Source organism: Musca domestica, unplaced genomic scaffold (assembly GCF_030504385.1).
Source record: "Musca domestica strain aabys unplaced genomic scaffold, Musca_domestica.polishedcontigs.V.1.1 259, whole genome shotgun sequence".
NCBI classification, from domain to species: Eukaryota; Metazoa; Arthropoda; class Insecta; order Diptera; family Muscidae; genus Musca; species Musca domestica.
In genome coordinates, this window is record NW_026712282.1 from 115,992 (window position 1) to 137,690 (window position 21,699).

A 21,699-nucleotide genomic window follows, 5' to 3' on the forward strand; every position below is an offset into this window, starting at 1 on the left:
GGATGGAGGGGGGAAACCAAGGGCTACGAACCCCACAGAGGTTCTATCCCTTGTCTAATAACTACCGGCCTTTTATAGGAAAAAGCATGACAATGGTGTACCTATTCCGTTGAACCAATTCCATGGTACGTATTCCGGGGAACCTTTTACGGTGACCTTGACTTCCTGGTCGATGAGCCTAACTGTTTACCAATGATCCTTCATCCACGTGGATAGCTATGTTCAGTTGGGAAATAAGTAGCTTACGTAAAATCTTTTCAATACATTTATTACTGTAATTTAACATAACAATTCAAAAATAAAACAAACCAAACAACAATATTAGGACGAAAACCAGTGGAGCCACTTTCATCGTCACACTGCTTCCCCACGTATACAAAGTGGCCCCTTTTTCTCTTTTCAATTATATTCCATTGGTGATTGATAAGGACTCGAATCTTTTGTCCCGCGACGCTTAAAATGCGCTTACGGGACTGCGGAGGGAACCCTTTTTCACAGCGCCTCACGTAGACAGAGTAGACAGATATGGTATGTCCCCACTCCCACTGGTTAGGGACGATGGGACCATAATCGGTACAATCGTAATGCAAGGATCTCTCGAATTCTCCAACTGGGTTTTTCCTGGGAATTCTTGGCTCCGAGTCCGAATCTAGCGCATATCGGAGTGACGAAGGGTAAGGTAAGCTTCAGACCGGCGTTGACGACTGATGCTTCGCATTGTTATAGTTGGTATTCTTATATCGAAAAAAAAAAATGCTGCGACCTGTAGTAGGTGATAGGCTACAAAATTTATCTGCTGATAGAGCGGACACCTTAGGAGAGGGTGTGTCAGGATGTACATACGTCGGCCGAGCCCTTAAAGGGGGTGTCGCAGGAAGCTCATCGTCGGATGAAATGAGAATAGTTTCCACCACCACTGAGGCTGGCCTTGGGTCCTTTGGACTGAGCTTACCCGGACGTAATGGTAGTGATTGAACTGATGGTGGTTTGTTGGAAGTATCCTAATTGTCGATGGCTTGTAGTGGGTATCTGGGCCATCGATGATTTTAGAATGGGTGTCATCGCTGCCGATGGTTTGGTTGTTATGGTCGCCGGTTGTTGATGATGGCTTGGGTGTGCGGGTGGTTGCTACAGATGACCTGGGTGATGGCAGATGATGGCTTGGAAGTGGTGTTGGAAGTGGAAGGTTCGGATGCGATGCACCCGCTTTACCGATTTGTGGGTTATGAAGGAGGTGCGGTTACCAGGCTTTTGCTGCTCCAATTTGGTGACACGAACCGAGTAGGGTTTCACGGAATCCAGTAAGTTGAGCTTGATCTTCTATTACTGTTTGTTACATGGTGGAGAAGAAAAAATGTTAACATTACTGATGAATGTGAAAGGTTTCATAACACCCATTAAACTTTGGAGCCAATTTTGCTACGAAATGCTACAAGATAGTGTTTCACTAGTACCAGGTCACCAACCGCGGTGTCCACCTCCGACGTCTGAGATTATAACGACGCTTTTGGTCTTCCCCCACTTGGGCTAAGTTCCGCTTGACTATCTGGATTACTTCCTGGAGATCGCCCGCCCATTGCGACGCGTCAATGACCCGGGCTCCACTACCGTTGTATATTGCCACCGGTAGTCTTGGTTCCCGAGCTTGTACCAAGAACGCAGGATTATACCCGGTGGACTCGGAAGTACTTTAATTCATGGCCAATGAAATTTCCGATAGATATTCGTACCATTTATTGTACTGATTCTCGGCTAGTTGGCTCGGCTTGTATACCTGGCAAGATTCGTCGCGTTTAGGATGAAGTGTAATGTCACAAACAATTGCAGGCCAATTATAACGCCCACATGTTCTACTGATAGTCTCCCGGACTCCTAGACTTTTAAGGCGTATTGTCCTCATTGTTAGTGATTGCAATATGCCAGTAGAGATGTGTACCAACAATAGAATAGTCGGGGAATTACTTAGCGTAGCGACTCAACGGGATGTCGTGACAGGGCATCAGCTACCACGTCTAGGAAGCCCTTACGACACCGCACCCACCGAATTCTCGGTAGAGGGTAGACGTCCGGTTCGGATTTGCTGTTTAATTTGCGAAAATCTATGTACAATCGTCATGTCCCTTTCATTTTCCGTGCGATGGGTGGCGGCAGTGGATGGTCTAGGTATTTCGCTCAGTTCTGTTCAAGAAAATCCGTATCTTTGCCCCTTCTTTTGCACCATACTCACTTACCCTTTGATGCCCTGGAGCCGCAACTTCTCCGCCATCTATGGTTTAGGTTGGCTCTGCTGTCACTATAGTGAGGCTAGCAGCATATGGAATACTCGGTGCCTCCTCCAGTGTGCTATTGTCCAGTTCCTCACTAATGAAATTGCTCGGGGCGGCGATTCGTTGATTGGCGTTGATAGCAACAATTATGGTACCTTCAATGGTTAATGTTGTGACAACAGAAGGCTTTTCCTTCCGTTCGAGGGATCCTCTCCCTTTCTATTCCGGAGGACCCCTCTGACGTTTCTCGACGGTGGACGCCAGCAAGCAATGGTGCGAATGCCCCTTCGTCCACACTTCCAGCAAAATATCTTCTGAGGGTTTCGGCATTAAGCAGGGAAATGCTCTTGTTGAGAACAACGTCTGCAGGCAGTTCTTGGAGAACCATAGAGAATCTACTGGGACAACGTCTCTCTGACTTACATAGATATTTTGGCTCTCACTCCACTGGTTGACGCCTCGGGGCTACTTTACTGACTGATCCCTGGTCTAACCTATTCCGTGGTACGTATTCCTATTAACATCACAGATGTTCTACTGGGAAAACATCACTCTGACTTACCTAGATATTTTAGCTCTCACTCCACTGGTTGACGCCTCGGGGCTACTTCACTGACTCCTTGTCCGGCAAGGATAATCGCGAGAGGGAGAACAAAGGACTACAAACACCGCAGAGGCCCGGCAAGAATAAATGCAAAGGGAAGAACCAAGGGCTACGAACACAACAGTGGTCGTAACAGGGATAATCGCGGGGGGTGGATGGAGGGGGAAACCAAGGGCTACGAACCCCACAGATGTCCCCTGCAAAGGATAATAGCGAGAGAGGAAACCAAGAGGCTGCGAACACCACAGAGGTCCTGGCAGGGTAATCGCGAGGGAGGAAAGCAAGGGCTACAAACACCACAGAGGTTCTATCCCTTGTCTAATAACTACCGGCCTTTTATAGGAAAAAGCATGACAATGGTGTACCTATTCCGTTGAACCAATTCCATGGTACGTATTCCGAGGAACCTTTTACGGTGACCTTGACTTCCTGGTCGATGAGCCTAACTGTTTACCAATGATCCTTCATCCACGTGGATAGCTATGTTCAGTTGGGAATAAGTAGCTTACGTAAAATCTTTTCAATACATTTATTACTGTAATTTAACATAACAATTCAAAAATAAAACAAACCAAACAACAATATTAGGACGAAAACCAGTGGAGCCACTTTCATCGTCACACTGCTTCCCCACGTATACAAAGTGGCCCCTTTTTCTCTTTTCAATTATATTCCATTGGCGATTGATAAGGACTCGAATCTTTTGTCCCGCGACGCTTAAAATGCGCTTACGGGACTGCGGAGGGAACCCTTTTTCACAGCGCCTCACGTAGACAGAGTAGACAGATATGGTATGTCCCCACTCCCACTGGTTTGGGACGATGGGACCATAATCGGTACAATCGTAATGCAAGGATCTCTCGAATTCTCCAACTGGGTTTTTCCTGGGAATTCTTGGCTCCGAGTCCGAATCTAGCGCATATCGGAGTGACGAAGGGTAAGGTAAGCTTCAGACCGGCGTTGACGACTGATGCTTCGCATTGTTATAGTTGGTATTCTTATATCGAAAAAAAAAAAATGCTGCGACCTGTAGTAGGTGATAGGCTACAAAATTTATCTGCTGATAGAGCGGACACCTTAGGAGAGGGTGTGTCAGGATGTACATACGTCGGCCGAGCCCTTAAAGGGGGTGTCGCAGAAAGCTCATCGTCGGATGAAATGAGAATAGTTTCCACCACCACTGAGGCTGGCCTTGGGTCCTTTGGACTGAGCTTACCCGGACGTAATGGTAGTGATTGAACTGATGGTGGTTTGTTGGAAGTATCCTAATTGTCGATGGCTTGTAGTGGGTATCTGGGCCATCGATGATTTTAGAATGGGTGTCATCGCTGCCGATGGTTTGGTTGTTATGGTCGCCGGTTGTTGATGATGGCTTGGGTGTGCGGGTGGTTGCTACAGATGACCTGGGTGATGGCAGATGATGGCTTGGAAGTGGTGTTGGAAGTGGAAGGTTCGGATGCGATGCACCCGCTTTACCGATTTGTGGGTTATGAAGGAGGTGCGGTTACCAGGCTTTTGCTGCTCCAATTTGGTGACACGAACCGAGTAGGGTTTCACGGAATCCAGTAAGTTGAGCTTGATCTTCTATTACTGTTTGTTACATGGTGGAGAAGAAAAAAATGTTAACATTACTGATGAATGTGAAAGGTTTCATAACACCCATTAAACTTTGGAGCCAATTTTGCTACGAAATGCTACGAGATAGTGTTTCACTAGTACCAGGTCACCAACCGCGGTGTCCACCTCCGACGTCTGAGATTATAACGACGCTTTTGGTCTTCCCCCACTTGGGCTAAGTTCCGCTTGACTATCTGGATTACTTCCTGGAGATCGCCCGCCCATTGCGACGCGTCAATGACCCGGGCTCCACTACCGTTGTATATTGCCACCGGTAGTCTTGGTTCCCGAGCTTGTACCAAGAACGCAGGATTATACCCGGTGGACTCGGAAGTACTTTAATTCATGGCCAATGAAATTTCCGATAGATATTCGTACCATTTATTGTACTGATTCTCGGCTAGTTGGCTCGGCTTGTATACCTGGCAAGATTCGTCGCGTTTAGGATGAAGGGTAATGTCACAAACAATTGCAGGCCAATTATAACGCCCACATGTTCTACTGATAGTCTCCCGGACTCCTAGACTTTTAAGGCGTATTGTCCTCATTGTTAGTGATTGCAATATGCCAGTAGAGATGTGTACCAACAATAGAATAGTCGGGGAATTACTTAGCGTAGCGACTCAACGGGATGTCGTGACAGGGCATCAGCTACCACGTCTAGGAAGCCCTTACGACACCGCACCCACCGAATTCTCGGTAGAGGGTAGACGTCCGATTCGGATTTGCTGTTTAATTTGCGAAAATCTATGTACAATCGTCATGTCCCTTTCATTTTCCGTGCGATGGGAGGCGGGCAGTGGATGGTCTAGGTATTTCGCTCAGTTTCTGTTCAAGAAAATCCGTATCTTTGCCCCTTCTTTTGCACCATACTCACTTACCGTTTGATGCCCTGGAGCCGCAACTTCTCCGCCATCTATGGTTTAGGTTGGCTCTGCTGTCACTATAGTGAGGCTAGCAGCATATGGAATACTCGGTGCCTCCTCCAGTGTGCTATTGTCCAGTTCCTCACTAATGAAATTGCTCGGGGCGGCGATTCGTTGATTGGCGTTGATAGCAACAATTATGGTACCTTCAATGGTTAATGTTGTGACAACAGAAGGCTTTTCCTTCCGTTCGAGGGATCCTCTCCCTTTCTATTCCGGAGGACCCCTCTGACGTTTCTCGACGGTGGACGCCAGCAAGCAATGGTGCGAATGCCCCTTCGTCCACACTTCCAGCAAAATATCTTCTGAGGGTTTCGGCATTAAGCAGGGAAATGCTCTTGTTGAGAACAACGTCTGCAGGCAGTTCTTGGATCAATGGATGCTGGTTGACCTTCTCAGCTTCGAACATGGAAGAAAACTTTCCAAATCTTTCTTCATCTCCATCACGTCCTTGAGACTATGAAAACCACGCCGTCCGGTATACCATAAATACCCTGGCAAGGCGTTGCGGAAAATCCCTTCAAGTTTTTGTTCGTTGTTGCAGTAGGTACTTCGCATAACGTTTTGAATACATAGGGTATATTCTTTGAAGGTCTCACGTGGCTTCTATTTCCTATTTCTAATCGTATCTTCCAATTGTTCTAAAAACAAGCCGGCAGGAAAAATACCAGGAAAAGACTTGCTTGTGGGTGTGGAAGCAAACACGTTCACCTCGTACATGATAGGAAGCTTCTTCATCCGTTCAACGAATTCGAGATTCGTGATCCATCATAAATGATGTTCCATTTGCGTATCTGGTCTGTCAATGCACGTGAATCTCTGCCGACACCAATTGCGCTGTCAAGCCCAAATGCTTTGACACAGACTATTAAGTCCTCTTTTCGTACTCTATATGCACGAGTCACGCAAGGGGGTTGCCATGCTACCTCAGCAAATGTTTTGAAACTCGTAAACTATCTAGAACTATCCTATTATCAGGTTACAATCTCTCAGGTCCCTGTTCGGTGCCTCTGTAATGACGACTTTCCCTCCGGTTTGCTGGGATAGCTTGCGGGGCTGTCAAGTTCGTCACAGAAATATATAAAGTGACCGAGAGAGCGCAACACAATTTATTTGGATTCTAAGAAAATATAATGGTTTTATTTCGTATTGTTTGGAGTTGATAGTACGACAGTTGAACGGTAGTAGTAAACTAAGACTATGGGACTTCTTCGAAGTACGGTGGCGATATGGTTCAGAAGTCCGGAGCTTCCTTCCATCGTGGCCCTGTAGGAGACCTGGATAAGTACTCCCTAGTTTTTTAGCTTCCGATGGAGAACTGGATAAGTTTTCGTGGACGGCAGAAGTGCTAGGGACCTAGTATGTAGGGCTCGTTGTATAATAGAAATTCGTGGATTGGAATTCAAGGTTGGGGATACGGGGCCGCACAGTGGGCTATGTAATTTTCTTCTCTGAAAAAAAAAAACAATCGATGTGAAGACGACGGTTTTTATTGAAAGAACTTTAAATGTTCCCTATCGGGTACAAACAAATAAACTATTAATTTAAAAAATATCGCACTTTTATTTCGCATCTACAAAAATCGTTTTTATTTTCCGCATGTCTGTTATACACGGTTATACACAGGAAATGTGTCCAGGCTAAGCGTGTCTTCGCAAATTGAAATAGTTTTTATCATCACGCACGCCTCAACGCAGCCTCCAGATTCCGTAGAGTACTTTCAAAGGACATCAATTCCATCGGATGCATAAAGCGGAAAGCGGTCTAGAGACACTCAATCTGTTAGGCAGTACTCACATTCCGAACTGCCCCGATGCGGTAAATGACCAATTGTTAGATCGGTTTAGTCACCGTGGGGCGGAGGATGTAAGTCTGACTGAGAGGATTGTACTCATTCAACCCTTTCAAGTCACCGGCACCATATGGTATTATTCCCGCCATGCTACAGCATGCATCGACAGTAAAAATATCATTCCATCACGGTAGTGGGAAGTTACAGTCACTTATATTGCCAAGGCTGGAAAACCAATTCATGTACTTCCAAAGACTACAGCCATATCAGTCTCTCGTCCTTTCTATTGAAACGCTTGAGAGACTATTAGATATTGAGATTGGATCTATGATACCCTTGACCTCGTTGAGCACAGGTCAATATGCCTATATGAAAGGCAAATAGAATCAGAGCAACACGACGTCGTGGGTTATTAGAGAGGAACATGAACAACTCGTGCTTTACTTTGGCAGCCTTTCTCGGCATCGAATAAACCTTCAATAATGACACACTCGAGGCAATTCATAGTTCCCTGGCAAAACTTAGAATACCACCACTCCAAGTTGACTGGATTGATGTTATGCTCTGCAGCAGAATCATCAACTCAAGCATCGGGGAGTGTTCTATTAAAAAACGGTCACTAGGGGCACCCCGCAAGGAGGGCTTCTGTCTCCACTACTCTGGCTTTTAGCTTATTCTCGCAAACTGTTTCAGATCTTATGCAGGGAGCTCTGGTTAAACCCACCAGAAGGGCAAGCTGCAATGGACTTAGCGTAAACCCATCAAAAACTGAGCTCGTGCTCTTCACAAGAAAGCGGAGAATCCCAGACTTTTCGCTACCGATACTTGATGGTGTTATGTTAAGCCTTCTTTCGGAAGCCAAATATCTCGGTACTATCCTAGACCAGAAACTTAGCTGGAAGACGAACATCGAGGAGCGAGCAAAGGAGGGCTTAATTACACTTTATTCCTGCAAAAACTCCATAGGAAAACCTGGGGACTTCGGTAAAAACATTGATAAAGTCCAAAGAGCTGCATCGCTACTAATTACAGGCGCGTTTAGGAGCCACTCCAATCCGCACTAGACACCCTACTCAATTTAAAAAGCATTAGTAACAAGCTGCTAGGTGCACCCTGCGACTCAATGAACTGGGACAATGGCGGAGTCAACCCTTTGGACACTGCGTCATTCTCATGTATGTGGAAACCATAGAAAATTAGGCTATAGCTAGCGATTATATATCACCTAGGCACAGCTTTGAACTACTTAATATCCATATACCTAACAGAGACATCTGGACCCGCGACACTCCACCTTTTAACGTATAGCTGTCAATACCAAAGGGTCAACGATGGAAAGTGGAACGAGAGCTGGAGTCTACTGTGAAAATCTAAGTATCCAACGGTCCTTTAAGCTAAACAACGAGCGTAGCGTTTTTCAGGCAGAAATCTTCCTGTCAGGATGGCCATAGGGCTGCTGGAAAATAGAATCAGTGAACTGGACTGACCGGTGACTATATATGTCGATAGTCAAGCAGCCCTGAAAGCTCTAAAATCATTTAAATCAAATCTATGACAGTTCTGGAATGCAGGAATACTCTGAAAAAGTCAAATCGTTGCCAAACTCTGTTTGCTCCCTGGACACTGCAACATATCTGGCAATGAATTGGCCAGACGCAAATGTGAGTCAGTAGATCTAGAGCAGCGATTTCCAGCTCAATAAAAAGAGCTTTTTTGATTTTAATTTTTACTGAAGTTTTAAAGCCGGTTAAGGCTCTTTCTAACTTCTGCCCTTATTTTCAATTTCATCGTCCTTACATTTAAAACATAACGGTACTTAATCCTAGATTTTGTTTTCTTAATATATCCCTTAAAATAACAAAAACAATCCTTAAAACTACAGCTGTTAATCAGCTGATCTACTTAGCCTAGTTACAGGTGATCAATACAAGGGGTGGTTCGCATGCATTAATTTATCGTATCATTACACCCTTACCCTAAAAAAAAATAATTTTGCTTTTGTAAAAATTATTTTGCATTACTCTTTTCAATATAAATTAATTAACTATAACTCCATTTTTTTTAAAACATTATTGTGGTATTTCTTAAATTTACCATTTATATCTGACAGTATTGACTCCATCAGTACTAATGATTTATATGGGCCTAAATACGGTGATTGATTTTTTTCTATTCATTAATCTTAGTAAAACTAACTCATCTTTATTTACTTTTATTGGATTACAAGTTTCGGTTTTAGTAATTCGTTTAATTTTCGATTTTTCTAATTATTCCTTAGATTTACAGAATGAAAACATAAATCTTTGCTTAATTTCATTTGAATATTATTCAATATTGTAAAATTTCGAATCTTTTATAATTCATCACTGGGTAAACTCAATGTTTCATGGTGATAAGGAGTGCTAAAATTTGTTTTATTTCCAATAAACGACATACCTCAGACATTAACTGATTAGAGAACTTTGTACCATTATCAGACTTTAGTATTTTAAAATTTCCATAAATCAAATAACCTCTCTACAAGTACATGGTATTGTTAGAATGTATCTATAATCATTGATATCTACATTGTGGACAGTTTAAAACATATCCTTTTATAATTTTCGACATATTTTACCAAATGTAACTCTGCTTGAGTTTTAAAGTAGTCCTTCTGACACCTAAATGTCCTCCATGCGTTGAATCATGATACTATGATATTAATTTTAATTGTGTATCTTTGCAGTTAATCCTTTGAAGATCTCGGTATATAATTATTTGTAAATTTGTGTTTCGTTCTTTCTCTTCCATGGCCATGGATTGGAATATTTCATCATTTTTGTTCAGTGCTAGCTCTTTTATTCCTTTTTTATTGGTTTTTGTTAACAGATTCTCCAAAAACAAATCTATGTTCATTGGATTATCGCTGTAACTCACAGTTATTATGTCTTTTCCAATCTCAATTGCTGTTTCTTCTTTTCTTTGAGTAGTGTAAACTTAAGTTTTCTTATATTTTTTATATCTGTGAGTGATGTACATTCCCAATCCAATGTTGATCAGGCTTTGGATGAGGGCTGTCATCATCTATAATTTATTGTTTGAGTTTTTGTTGCTTAAAAGTTTTTGTTTGCTCCTGGTAATAGCAAGAATTTTATGGTCACGTTCGGGTGTCTGGGAATTAAAGCCTTTGAAGAATCGCTGTGAGTTTTATTCTGGACAATGCGTCAGCATTTGTGTTCATCTTTCCTTTTTTATAAGCGATCTTAAAATCGTAATCACTGAGATCCATGCGAATCCTTGTCATCTTTGAGATGGATTCCGAGGTGAAAAAGTGATACTAACGGTCTGTGGTCAGTTACAACAATAAACTTTCTTCATATAAATATGGTCTAAAGAAAATTAATTCCCCAGTGTATAGCAAGTATCTTTTTCGATAACTGGTTTCTTCAAATCGTGTGTCGAGAGTGTAGCGCTGGCGTAGGAAATAGGCAAGTCGTTTCCTATTTCTCCTTGGGATAACACTGCTCCCAACGCATAATTAGATGCGTCCGTTGTTAGCACGAAAGGCTTTGAAATATCTGGATATTGTAATATTGGCGGTTTCAGTAAAACATTTTTAAAGTTTCGAAAGCATTTTGGCAATCAGTCTCCATTCAAATTTGTTGTTATTTTTCAGAAGTGCATTCAAACACCTTGCTTTGTCTGCAAAATTAGGTATAAATAGACGATAATAATTGCAAAATGTTACATATCTCCTCACTTCATCTGAGTTTGTAAATACGGGATAGTTTTTTATTGCACTATCCTTTGCTGGATCAGTTCTTACACCTTTATCGGTTATGAGATGTCCCAGGTAAACCACTTCAGGTTGTAGAAAACTGAAATTCATAGCATTAACATTAAGTTAAATTTTCGCAATCTTTTAAAAACGTTGCACAAATTGTCATTGTGATCTCTCAGTCCAGAGCCAAAAACGATTATGTATCCACATATAAAAATGCAGGTGCGTCCAAACAACTGAGAGCTATTGTAAGCATTCTCTGAAAACTGTTTGAAGATATCTCAAACCAAAAGGCAAATGTTTAAATTGATTATGACATTCGTTGTTGAAATGCCGTCACCGGGCGCGAATCCGTGTGAAAACTAATTTGGATGAATGAATCCAATGTGGAAAAATACTTTGCTTTTCCTAGTCGATCCATACATCTTCAATTCCAGTTACCGGAAACTTATCGAGTTGTTTATTTATTTCTTCCAACTGCATCTGCGGAGTCTATAATTTTTATGTATACTGGTAAGGAATCTGTTATTTGTATTTTTTGAGTGTAAAATTTTTCACACTTAACGGCTTCCCCAGGCAAATGAAAAATCATCTTGAAATTTTTCAAGAATTGTACGATTTGATTGTATAGCGTATGAATCATTTGTGCCGATGTCTAACCATCAAGTAATGTCGAAAGCCTTTTTATATTTTTTCTTTTGTAGCTTAGAGTAGTATAGTATGGTAATTTTTTTAATGAGTTGAATTAGCAATTCAGTTCTTTTAACTTTACGTCTTCATCGTAGTATATTAAACCTTAAACATGCACTTTGCCTTTAGCAGGAACTAAACAATTGCTAGAAAGACTCCTTCAGATATTTCCTTATTAATACTCAATAAGGAAATTTGGCATCCTCATCTATTTCATATCCAGCGTAAATGGTTTCCGATCTTGCAGGTATTAACAACTGCTTATTCTGAACCGGCCTTGCATCATTGGCACTACAATCTCTCTATTATTAATATTAAATGCTATGGTGTGTGTTTCAAAAAATAAAAAAAAATAAAAATAAAATATTTCGACCAATAATCCATCTGTATGTATGGGAAAATCATCTGCACTACGTAAAAATCATGACACAATGTCTCTCCCTTCAATTTCTAGCATGAGTTCTGAAGTCCCAATACATTGAATAGCTTCTTTAGTTACGCCAGTTATCTTGCAGTATTGTTTGTTCACGTATGACAATGTGTGTTGCATATGGAGATATCAGCCCCGGTATCTATTAGAACGATAGACTTCTCCTTAGAATTCAACGAATAAAAGCGTTGTCATCAAGCTACATTAAATATCCTTATCCTACATTAAATATCCTATGTACATGGAAAAGCCTTATAATTTCTGACTTCCGTATGCTTAATTCTGCCATTTTTACCATTATTGTATTTCACATTGCGTGTATATTTTTATATTCTGTATTCTTATTGTTGTTTCCTTGATAGTTATTGCGATTATGCTGTGACCATTGCTGAATTTTTTTCTGTCTCCTGATTTCCATTATTCGTGATATCGTTGCCATAATTATCACTGCATCGATATTACCGATATTGTATCGGGTATTGTAATTGTTTCTGTACGAGTTATTTGTATTGTTATAATTGTATCTATAACTTTTTCTATAAGGTTTACTTTGTTCAGTTGATCTTTTTGTTCTATTTACAAAGAAATACATCTTCGTATCCAGACCTAAACTTCTCTCTCTAATATATCTTTGGGTCGCCTCATTTAAACTTGAAGGCATATTAGCCAATACAATTGGCTGATATTCAGCAGTAACCCCTTTCATAAAAACATTTAATGCCATACTCCTCTATTAACTTTATATATCGCATACTTGGTCTCTTGAGACGGCTCTTTAAATTCCTATTTCAAAAACGATTCAACTCATCACAAAGTACAGATATCTTTTCCCTAAAGAGGGTCATTGTTAAATGTCCTGCTTGCTGTTTCTAAGTCAGTTAATAGCTGCTGTAGCGTTCTTGGGTTTGGATAAGCATCTTCCGTGTCTTTTTTAGTTGTACAATGTCGTGTGGCTTGTTGAACGACCTAAATACTCCTTACTTGGGCTGATAACTTGAAATTATAGATTGTACTTAATGAATAATTCTTTATCACGCCTTGTAGCAAATCATGCAGCAATTCAGCGTTGAGATATAGTCTTCTAATATTTGAATTCGCCTTTAAATATATGGCAAATTTTTGCTAACCTTGACATGTCGAATTGTGCCATATTAACATTATTATACTATTTCTTCTTTTGTATTCATTCATTAATTAAAACCGAAATTTCTATTTTCAATTCATTCAATCTCGCTTTTATCTAATCTCATCTCCACATTGGTAGTTATTCACCGCATTGACCAATTCTTCTAATCTTCCTAATTTTTCTTCAACGTATTTTTTGTAAAAATCTTATTTTGACTTTTCTTTAAATTCAATTTTAATTTTTCTAATTCATTAATACATCATATACTTGTGTTTTTTTTTTTAAATTAATAAAAATATGAAATTAAATATTTTATTGTGCTTTGTATGTGAAATAAATACTGGAATACTCGGTGCCTCCTCCAGTGTGCTATTGTCCAGTTCCTCACTAATGAAATTGCTCGGGGCGGCGATTCGTTGATTGGCGTTGATAGCAACAATTATGGTACCTTCAATGGTTATGTTGTGACAACAGAAGGCTTTTCCTTCCGTTCGAGGGATCCTCTCCCTTTCTATTCCGGAGGACCCATCTGACGTTTCTCGACGGTGGACGCCAGCAAGCAATGGTGCGAATGCCCCTTCGTCCACACTTCCAGCAAAATATCTTCTGAGGGTTTCGGCATTAAGCAGCAAAATGCTCTTGTTGAGAACAACGTCTGCAGGCAGTTCTTGGATCAATGGATGCTGGTTGACCTTCTCAGCTTCGAACATGGAAGAAAACTTTCCAAATCTTTCTTCATCTCCCATCACGTCCTTGAGACTATGAAAACCACGCCGTCCGGTATACCATAAATACCCTGGCAAGGTGTTGCGGAAAATCAGTTCGAGTTTTTGTTCGTTGTTGCAGTTGGTACTTCGCATAAGGTTTGAATATATAGGCTATATTCTTTGAATATATCTTCCAATTGTTCTAAAAAACAAGCCGGCAGGAAAAATGCAGCAAGTCTTCAGGAAAAGACTTGATTGTGGGTGTGGAACCAAACACGTTCACCTCGTACATAATAGGAAGCTCCTCCATCCGTTCAACGAATTCGAGATTTGTGATCCATCATGAATGATGTTCCATTTGCGTATCTGGTCTGTCAATGCACGTGAATCTCTGCCAACACCAATTGCGCTGTCAAGCCCAAATTCTTTGACACAGGCTATAAGTCCTCTTTCGTAGGCTATATATCCACGAGTCACAAAATATCTAAAACTATCCTATTATCAGGTTACAATCTCTCAGGTCCCTGTTCGGTGCCACTGTAACAACGACTTTTCCTCCGGTTGCTGGGACAGCTTGCGGTGAATCAAGGGCTGCAAACACTACAGAGGCCTTGCAAGAATAATAGGGAGGGAATCAAGGGCTATGACACTGCAGACGTCCTGGTAATGACAATCGTGAAAACTTGATTTTGTCTCAAAACAAAAACTGGGCATTTTCAACAACAACAATGTATATCACCGGCACAACACAGCGGGAAGCAACGATAGCAAATCAGGCACTTTGAAATAAATAAAAACACATTCAGTTTACCCACTTTGTGTATGGCTAATGTATTCACTTTCCTTTTTAGTTAAAATGTTTGTATAACAAGTAAAAATGCGATCAATTGGAAAAAGATAGTTAAAAAAAACTAAACTAAAAAAAGCTTAGAACAAAAAACTGATTGCTCGCTAGATCATTTATCAACCAGGCAAAAAATATCCCAAGCTTCATGTAGCGTAGCCAGATCAATCCTATATGTGATGGTTTGATTTCAGCAACAGAAGGTCCCAGACTTCGGCACTTCGTGAAAGCGGACATCCGGCCACCTTTAAGTCTTTCGGAACCAGAAGGTTCTGTGAAATATTCGGGAAGCATGGAAGTTGTTTGCTGATAATTGTGCAAGTTATGCAGGTTGGTTCCATTTCTAATTCAATTTTGAAATCATTAAAATTAAAAAAAATAAATAAATAAAAAATGGACAATTGCAGTCCCAATATAATTTGTTAACGTGTAGCTATAAAACAATTCTGTACTCTAGACTCAGTATTAGATGAGGGTGGTACTGTGCTGGTCATCAGAATTTACAATAGCCTCAGTACCCGGCGGTTTAGATTCTCTATGCAAAAGAGTGCACACTGATTTAATTTTTGTCTGTTATTGAAGTAGTTCAGAAAAAGATTATTTATCTTTACGACAAGAAATGTTTGCTCTTGATTCATTTTTAAAAACTAGGACAAAATTTCAAACAATGATCTTTTGAACCCACAAAACAAGAACTTTTATTTATGTGATCTGATACGATTTAATTCTCTTTCCTGATCTAGAAGCATAATGGGAACTTTCCCTTCAATAGACTTCACATCCTGAGTAAGTGTAAGTCATACAACTTTTCGACAGGGTTTGTCGATTTACAATCAATATTAACTACGGTAAACATAGCCCACAGTATCTTCAGTTAAATTTTTCTAGGCTCAACATCAAACATTGCTACTTCACCCTTGCAAATTGTATCCATATCAACCTCAAATTCTAATAGTAATGAAGCTAGTGCTTTAAATTCTGGTGAACCTTGGTCTCAGAAATTATTTTTAGAAGAAGTTCCTTAATTCAAAAGAGAATGATAGAAATTTACAAATACCAATATGGGGTAACACTGGTTACTCTTTTTCGATAGGTGAAAGAAAACACCTTGTTATTATAGTCTCCTAACTCAGACAGCTCTTTAGAAGAGGAATAGCTTTTAGAGAAATTATTGCATCACTGGGACTAATAGTCCTTAACAGAGGAAATAACCAACCTTCCTACGAGGGGAGGCAAACTCAATTCAATTGCGAGGAAAATATGCCAGTGGGAGGTCTTAATAGAAGAAACATTAAGCGACCACCAATACATTATGAGGATCATAAGGGAAAACACTACCCCTGAAAATACCCACAGGCAAAAATGGATCACAAAGAAGATGTGCCATGAAAGATGCATACATAAATTATTGGATTTGAAAGCGAGTTATGAAAAAAAAAAAAACGATGGTGAAGACATAAACACAGTTAACAACCTAGGTAATATGCTCACTCAAATATGTGACGTAGGTATCCCCAAAACCGTTGTTCTGGGCAAAAACTAAAAACAAGTCTACTGGTGGAACGACGATATCGCTAAATTAAGAAAAACGTGCCATAAAACCAAAAGAACGGCTACTAGGAAAAAGGGCGACACGGAAGCCATGGAAATATATAGACATGCCAGACGTAACCTACGGGCAGCTATAAAAGAGTCCAAGAAAAAAGTCTGGATATCTTTATGCGAAGAAGTCCAAATGACCCTGGGGCCTTCCATACAAAATAGTAATGAAAAAGGTATGTAACCGAAACTGTATACCAGGAACAAAAAACCCAGAGAGGGCACGAACAATTGTAACTACGCTATTCCCAAAAAGTTCTATACCACGAGAAAGTATACCACTGAGGAAGAACAAAACGCACCACGGTATACCGTGCTGGAAGTACGCCAAGTTTGCCAAAAGCTTAAACATGGAAAGCCCAACGATACCCAACGATAGTCGCACATAATTCGGAGGGCTTAGCGCCAATTTATCTAGTGAAAATGATCGACAGTTATCTAGAAGATAGAATTCTGCTGTTTGATACAATATTAGGAGCCCAAAGCTATAAAATCTCATCAGGTGTTAACCAAGGCTCTAATTTGCTTATTTCTCTGGAACATGATGTACGACGATCTGCTAAATGTGAATCTACCAAAGGTGCAAAACTTATTGGATAGGCAGATGATGTGGTACTATTGGTCGATCTACCCACAACACCTCTAAATAAATAGTTACGAATGACTGCCTTCCACGAATCTCCAGGTGGCTGGCATCAAAAAGATTATCACTCACAGCTCACAAAACAGAGGCAATTATAATAATTAGGAGACGTGCTTTCGTCAATCCAAAGTTAATGGTGGACGGATATGAGGTAACGATAAGCAAAAGTCTGAAATATCCGCGAGTATTTTTGGACTCCAAACTGTCTTTTGAAACCCATGTTAAAGGAATTGCAGAAAAGGGAACAAACTCATACGCCTAATGCCCAAATTGAAAGGTCCAGGACAGCTGGTCAGAAGATTAATAATAACGGTTGCTTATTCACACATGTTGTAAGCAGCTCTATTATTAGTGATGCCATTGCAAACAAAAGGAAGACATACATTCGATTTAATCCCATTTATAGAAACATGGGCGAAATGAAACCACGGAGAACCTAATTTCTTCCTGACCCAAATATTTAGCGGACATGGCAATTTTGCCACCTATTTACATAGGTTTCTTATTAAAGAAAATCCAATTTGTGCAACTTGGGTATATGAAGTCACCGTAGAACACACAGTCTTCAGATGTGAGTACAATGAAACCAAACATAGCAAAAAAATTTTCCGAAAATCATTGTGAAGCCATGGTCAATAGCAGTGACGTGTCCCTGACTCATCATATCATCAACATAAGTATTGAGTTTCTATCCCTATTATCGATATTATTTTCATGAAGCTTGCTATTAGTACATTTTCTCTCTTGCTTTTTCTTTGCTTTCACATTGTCAAACTAATACTCAATCATTTTCATATGTACACATATACATAACGGTTCATATTTCATACATAGCGCTAGGAGCGCCTTCTTAGTTTTAATTGCATTTTTCAATTTAGTCTGTAAGAACAACTTAATAAAGCAACAGCAAATTTTCTCAAAGAACTTGACTGTTTCAACTTTTTTGGGAACTCAACATCAGAATTCTGAGTAAAGATTAGAATTCTTCATGGTCCTTCGAGCGTTCTAGTGAAGACTATGTTTTGGAGCGCCTTCTTAGTTTTAAATTGCATTTTTCAATTTAGTCTGTAAGAAAAAACTCAATAAAGCAACAGTAAATTTTCAAAGAACTTGATTGTTTCAGCTTTTTTGAGAATTCAACATGAGAATTCTGAGTAAAGATTAGAATTCTTCATGGTCTTTCGAGCGTTCCTAGTGAAGACTATGTTTTGGAGTGATCCAGTGGGCGCCTCATCGTCATCCCTTTAAGAAGAAGTCTTAAATTTGCTGGCATCAATCAATGAAAGAGAGTTTTCCTAACTCAAACATATTGTTGTCTGCCGTTGTTACAAAGGAGAAGCCCACAAAACGACGACAACCTGTCAATAACAACAAAAAGAAATCATCAAATCATCATTGTTATCCAACTACCATGAAAAAACCACCAGTCTGGTTGCTGAGAATATTTCTACAAACGAGAAAACTGAGAGTTAGCCATTTAGAGAGGTACGAAAAAAGGAAGAAATGCAGGTATGTACAATGAAAACTTGTGTTGTCAATAGTGTTGATCATTTGGTACTACCGGTAATTTTAATTTGCCCCAAACACATCGAAAAATACAATTACCGCAAAACCCCACAAAAGAAATCTCCGCTAATTAACACAACGATAACTCGTCATTAAATAATTAAAAACATTAATATTGAATAAGTTATCATGAAAAAATTAAAACATCAATATCATATTAATTAATTAATATCGATAGTCAATGATTTGCCATCACTGACATGCCAATAGCAAAATTGCCAACATGACATATATGAGTGTCAACACTGATGAAAGAGAGAATTAAAAAAAACAGTCTAAATATCGAGCGCGGACAGACATTTATTTTGGACAAAAATTGTGAAACTGTGTGAAATCGGGAAGAAATATTAATAAACGTAGAAATAATTTAAACGGGTGATATATAACAGCAAAATAAAGACATTTCTGTGCAAATAATTGAATAATCGGCGAAATAATCAACCTGATTAACAACAACAACAAAAAGACTGAAAACAAACCAACTGCTAAAATCTCCTGATTGCCGTACAACAACAAAAATGCTGAAATAAACTACGAATAAGGTAATAATAATAATATCAGCTGATACCTCATCATCCGAGCAACGAACAACCCGCCAAACCTACCAATTGAAGACAGTAACTATTGGAACTAACTGTGCGTCTTTGTGGCTTTAAAGACTTTAAATAAGTTGTGTAGAACAATGCAAATTGACAGATAGTCTGCCTTCTGAGATTATGAGGTATGATATCTATGTGGACGACGTGCTTTCTGGAGGACACGATCTAGAGGAAGTCGTAATAAACAAAGGCAACTTTTTGGAACTTTAAAAAGAAGAAAATGACATCCCATTGCAAAGCCCTATTAGAAAATTTGGCCGGGAAGATCTTCTTGATGAAGACTTTTTGAAATTTATGAAACCAGTACTACTAAAACCCTAGGAAGTCGCTGGAATGCCAAAAATTACACTTTTTCTGCAAGGTCAGGAGGTTAATAGCGCTATGGTGGCTACTAAAAGAGATATTCTATCATTGATCGTGAGGTTATATGATCCCTTGGGGGATTGGGCCCATTATAGTAGTCGTAAAGATACTTATGCAAAGCCTTTGGCAAAAAAAGTTGATTGGAATGAAGCAGTTCGTCCCAGTAATATGGTATTCTGAGAGAAAATTTCTTGAAAACTTGCCAAACGTAGGTGAACTAAATATTCCGAGGTGGATAGGATATTCTCCTGAGGCTACAATACAAGTACATGGATTCTCAGATGCCACTGAAAAAACATACTGTGCAGTTGTGTATATACGAATTGAGCACCCACCGAGGAAAACAACCAGCAACCTGCTGGTAGCGAATATTCGGTACGATATAAAAAGTTCTATTGGACTGACTCGTCGATCGTGCTTGGATGGCTTCAGAAAAATCCACAGTCGCTGAAAACATTCGTAGCAAAAACGTATTTGTCACTTAAAGAAATCTGCAACAGCGAAGATTGGCGTCATGTAAGTACTGATGAAAATCCTGCAGATATTGGTTCTCGTGGTTGCACACCATACGAACTCAAGGAAAACGATCTATGGTGGCATGGACCACCCTGGCTTCAGAAAACCATTAGAAGAAGACCAACTTAGAAACTAAAAAGACATCAATTTCACGATTCTTTTTAAAGATAAAGAACACAATTTTCCTGGTCAGAGAAAGACATATTCAAACGGGTTTTATCTTTTAATAGAACTATCAGAGCTATAGTGCATATCATTCGTCTTTTCAAAGACGTCGATGCCGAACCTACCTGGGGTATCTTTTACTACCGAAGATCCAATACGACTGCAGAAATTAAGATGCTAAACGGAGAATGATAGTTTCGGCGCAAAAATCATTTTATCTCTTGATACGAACAACAAGCCAATTACAAAGAAGAGCACATTCTTTGTTTAAACCTTTCTTAGATGAAATGGTCTCATTCGGCTAGGAGGAATATTGAACAACCTGGATTGTGTTATAATGAGAGACATCCCGTCCGAAGGTTTGAAGTGTCATAAGATAATGCACGAAATGCATTATCTACAAGCAGAACTTCCAGAATCAGCTCATGGCAGCTATTCTACAGGAACGAGCCACTCACTCCCTTTAATTTATATGAGTGGACTTCGCTGGTCCTTTCAACATTAAGTCGTCGCCCTCAAAAACGCAAAATTATTGAAAGGATATGCCGCAGTTTTGTACTCGAGCCGTCCATCTTGAGACCTGCTCCGACCTTTCAGCCGATGCCTTCCTGGCTACTTTCTCTTATTTGCTGGAATGGGCGTAACTTTGTCGGCGCTAACAAAAAGTTTCTTGTAAGAGCATACAGTGTTTTTTAAATCTCTCAGAGGAGAAACTAAGTGAAAAATACAGTGAGAAATGATGTACCTGGACTTTCATTCCCGCCCTGTGCGCTACAACATGGGAGGCCCTTGGAGGCAGGCGTAAAAAGTATGAAGTCGCATTTAAAAATGGTAGTTACAAACTGGAATTTTACATTCGAAGAGTTTATGACGCTCCTCATTCGAATCGAAGCTGTACTCAACTTAAGACCATTGTGCTCAGTGTAGGAAGCTCCAAATGAAATGGTCCCCTGACTCCTAGTCACTTTTTGCGAGGAGCATCCTAATAGCTCCCCTGAGTCTTGCAAACTATACCCATGAAATCGCTCTATATATAGCATTTTCAGATTAAATGAAACCTTTTGCAATTCAAATGAAACTTTTGCAGTGGAATTGAAACCTTTGGCAGGAAATGAAACCTTTGTAGTGGGAATGAATCTTTTGCAACCGAAATGAAACCTTTTGCAACCGAAATGAAACTTTTTGCAAATCAAATGAAACTTTTAGATTTTTAGAAGGAAAAATAACAAAAACATTTTTTTTTAGTAGGTTTAAATTAAATCAATAATTATAACTAATATTATAGTTAAATAGGAATTTTGATTGATTATTAATATCTATGTTTTTATAATTTTTTTCTTGAAGCTTCCATTAAACGTAAAGTGTAGATGCAGAAAGATTGAAAAAAAGTTTCAAGGTATTTTTTTCAAAGGACCCGAATTAGGTACCTTTTTATAATCTCCTTCATGGAAAGGAGGATATATTAAATTGTCATTCGGTTTGTAA